Raw genomic sequence first — 4277 nt, 5'->3', positions numbered from 1 at the left:
TTTTCTTTTCACAGCATTTATCTAAGACTTCTTACTTTTCTCTAATATTACCGTCACCATCAGATGGCTTAAACAACATTAACATCGCACACAAGTCACTTAAGTGCATTAAATATAATTGTACAGATAGCAGAACACTCAATATTATGTGTTGATGTCCCAGTTTTAAAATGTCATTACGATCTGTTCACACATTAGCAATACAGAGTGATTATACCATTACATCTTTAAATATAGGGACTTTAAGAGATTTCACATATTTTTCATCAGTTTTCTCCAGTTTGCCAATGTCTGCATCTGTTTCTGTTTCAGGGTCCAGCAGCAGAGACCAGACTCTCCCAGCTGTCTGTCCCTCAAGAGCGACTCCTCGAAGGATGACGTCATAAACTTTAAAGGACGGCCTCCATCTGCTGATCAGAAGTAAGCTGTAACTCACAGTAAGAGTCCGGTTATGATAGAAGCAGACTTGATTGCTGTAACAGTGTTTTACTACAACTCACAGAAGTTACAATTTTTTTTGTGTGAAACCGCTCAGTGAACTACAGGTCTCTGGTCTCGCACAATACGCGTCACCATCACAAAGATGGCTGTCACGTTAGCAAATTTCACCTGTTTCTTTCAGAATGAGGCGAAAAAGTATAAAACGAGGTGAAAATCACTACAAGTCTGGGCATGTTGAGAGCTGTACATACACGAAAGGGAGCGGTTCTGTAAGAGCCAGCATGCGGGACCGGCTTTACAAGGTTTCAGTGAGTAATATGAGTGCAATGTTTAAGGTTAATGTCAGCTAGCTAAAAAGGTACACTAACATGTTTTGTTTTAGCAACTAGTTTTCTCCTTAAAGAGCATCTTGAAGGTTTTTATTTTTTCTACATTTATGCTTAAACTTGCTTGAAAATTACAATTAAAAAAGTGAATGCAGGATTTGATATGTTTTAGGAGACATAAGGGCAGGAATTCAGAGGGAAAGGAGCAATTTTGAGCTCTGCTCTTAAAAACGGCTTTTTTTTAAGGTCATACGTCAAACGCGTCATATTACATCACACAGGGGACACATCTCCGCTCTCTGGCCGCGGGTATAGTGGAGTTGCGTTGAGTTGAGCGGTTGTGTTTTAAGGAGCTGTTATTTTTCGGTAGTTTTACATTGTATTTCACCATTTGTAATCATGGTGCAGTATTGTGTTTGTGCAGGTTGCACAAATACCAGCCTGTCAGGACATCGAGTCCACAGTAAAAAGGACCGGTGTTGCAGTATAAGTTGAGTCATGACAACTGGCGACATTCTATTATTTTCGTCATAGGAATCCGGGGCGTGTACATTGAGGACCCATTGTTGAATTACCAGGAAAGAAACATGCCGATCGCCTCGTTTGTCGTTTACGTTCATCTTTTGCTATATCTGCCTCCATAGGATCACTTTGATGCACATTCAGTACTCGTATGTGAGGTTGTGGGGGAGAGGTCGATATCGTGACGCTTACAGGGAGGTATCGAACATTACAAAGTTGGTGACTGTGTCGATGCCTGTTCAAAATATTGCAAACTTGAATAAATCATTTAAATTATATTATTTGTTTCCGACTTTCATTTGTACATCGTTCTTAATGTGATGTATAGTAGCTTTGATAGCTGTCCATACCTTCAGACAGCCTAAAAGTAAAACACAAGTTGTTTATTCACAAACGCTCATCGACATGACTGGATCACTCATGACAAGTTGTGATCAGCTCCGATTAAATTGTGATATCAATTCTGGAGCTATTCTCCAGGGAGCACGTTTTTTTGATGAAATACCTGTATCCCTCTCATCACAACAAGACTCTACACTGTGCAGGAAAAACAATTAGATACATGAAAATAACCTTGATGCATGGGAATTAAACACACAAACTATCTTCCGTGGCTATGCTGATATGTCACAGTGACAGTCAACCACATAAAAGTAAGTCCAGCGGGGCACACGTTGAATACATATAAAACATTTGTACATCATTCTTAATGTGATGTATAGTAGCTTTGATATCCTAAAAGTAAAACACAAGTTGTTTATTCACAGCCCGAAAGCAGCATCGAGATGACTGGATCATCTGCAGTGTTGGTTAAGTTACTTCCAAAATGTAAGAAAGACAGTACATTACTTATTAATGTTTTTTTAAGTAATAGGCTACGTTACATTACAATATTACTGTCTCTGAAATGTAATGACTAACACTACTTTTATATTAGCCTATTTTTGAGTTACTCTACCAAAATAACCTTAAAAGAATGGCTAAGTATTTCAAATGCTAAAATGTAGTTTAGTGCAGCTCATTATACATCCAGTGAAGGACAATGTGGTATAGCATAACAACTGTGTAGGCCATTAAGGCTACTCACAACTTTTATTACACAACTTAGTTGAATACTCGATTCTGATTCATTGAACATGTGACACGTTGTTAATACAGTAGTACAGACCACTGTTGATGACTACAATGAAGGTTGCTAAGGAGGATCAAGAAAGAGAAAGCAAAAGAGGTTAAAAGACGGAGCGCTGAACGTCAGATAAATCACCAGAAGAAGGCAGAGAGGAAGTAAATACTAACAGGAACACGGAATGGGCTCTGTAGTGTGTTTAGTATGGCCGTGTAATAAGCGGGAAAACCCAGCTGACCACCAAGTTCAGCCCTTATTTTCTGATGTTTGGGAGGGAGGCGAGGTACCCGTCAGAGGTGCCCAAGGAGTATGAAGTAAGATCTGATAATGTCCTCATCCTTTCTAATTATTCATAGTATTTCAAACATCAATGTTTTCTCAACATTCTGACGCTTTTCTGTGGCAGATAACGGAAGAGAAAGTGAGCAACTTGGTGCAAATAGAGGAAGTCTTCGAGGGACTCAAAAAACAGGAGGCAGTTTTCGCGAGGGTGAAAGGTAACATAGCAAAAAGCCAGGATAAGATCCGCAAGAGGAAAGAAGGTGGGCAAGTGGACCATTTTCAAGTGGGGGATTTCGTTTTAAAACGCAACAAAAGGTCGGAACAGAGGAAAGGAGGAAAGCTAGAGGCAGACATGTTGGGACCATTCAGGATCCTAAAAATTGAGGGGAAGTTAGCGGACCTTGCTACAAAAAAAGGAAAAAAGACAATGAGAGTGAACATTGATCATTTGAAACACTATGTCCAGCCAGAGGAGAGGATCCCTGCTAAATTACAAAAAGTGTTGGATCCTTCTCCTCTGGCTGCTCCACTGCCCTCCAAACCCACACCCACACCCACACCCACCTCCACCTCGACACAGAGTGCCAGGCACGAGGAGCATCCTCTGATGTAGAGACTTGTAAGTAAACTCAAAAAAAGTACACCTTAAAGTATGCATTTCATTAATAACTAACATGCCTTTTTTTATAGTAATCCGAGACATATGGGCAGGGAGGAGACAAGAGACTGTGGGCCAAGTATGGCCCATACAAAATATACAGTGAAAATCTGTTGGTCTTGGCCCCGGGAGAGGAGTTGGAGGGAGAGGTAAGCCTACTGTATATGAAAAATGTAAGTAGGCAAACTGATCATTCTGAAAATGGGTTCAAAAGATACTGGTGTATTCATAGATTGTGAATGCCTATCTGGCATGGGTTGGGGCCAAAGCTGGGGTCTTCATTGTGGACTCCTACCTAATGACTTCCCTCTGGCAGGGAACCCACAAGGGAAGCTTAAGAAAGGTGAGTAGAGTACTAGAAATAAGTGTATATATGAACATATGTATGTACTGATGTATGTACAAATATTTTTCAGTTGGACTTGTCAAAACATGAGGTGGCAGCCGGAGCTGTCTGTGACGGGGCACACTGGACCCTCATTGTAAGTAATCTAAAATGTTAATGAGTCAAGACATTTTTATTTATTTAACACTCAACACTTTAATAATTTCTTTGCACTTCCATAGATCATGTATCTGAATGAGAACAGGTCCCCTCAACGGGGCCCTCTCCCAACCTCCCTCTCCCTATTCGATGGACCCTAATACTTTTTACCATTCGATCGTTGTGACCTAGTAAGACTTTCTTACGCAAGTTTTCTATGACCATAAGTATCTAACACTTACGGGATTAGACCGTACCCACCCGGTTTCGACCCCAGAAGTAACACCTGAGATGGATTGACTGGAGGGAGACGTCCCTATTGGGTGTTCCTTCGAATTCTTCGCACTCATCTCGATGAATCTTTATTCACATATATTACGTTGTAGACATACATGACTACATACATTGTTTAATAAAAAGTCAACGCTGAACAGTTTG

General features: G+C 40.4%; 1 long non-coding RNA gene across 2 annotated transcripts; it reads left to right on the top strand.

Annotated features, from left to right (window-relative positions):
- Positions 1 to 2638: 2638 nt before the first annotated feature.
- Positions 2639 to 3951, top strand: LOC104962868 (uncharacterized). Of its 2 annotated transcripts, none has more exons than XR_800253.1 (6): positions 2639 to 2729; positions 2822 to 3316; positions 3388 to 3504; positions 3588 to 3698; positions 3772 to 3837; positions 3923 to 3951. It is a non-coding gene; the product is annotated as an uncharacterized lncRNA (long non-coding RNA). The 2 variants fall into 2 exon arrangements; XR_800254.1 differs by having other exon boundaries at positions 3772 to 3841; positions 3923 to 3950.
- Positions 3952 to 4277: the final 326 nt, after the last annotated feature.

Source organism: Notothenia coriiceps, unplaced genomic scaffold (assembly GCF_000735185.1).
Source record: "Notothenia coriiceps isolate Sejong01 unplaced genomic scaffold, NC01 NC01_scaffold00035443, whole genome shotgun sequence".
Taxonomy (NCBI): Eukaryota; Metazoa; Chordata; class Actinopteri; order Perciformes; family Nototheniidae; genus Notothenia; species Notothenia coriiceps.
This window is presented reverse-complemented; position numbering and strand designations above follow the sequence as displayed.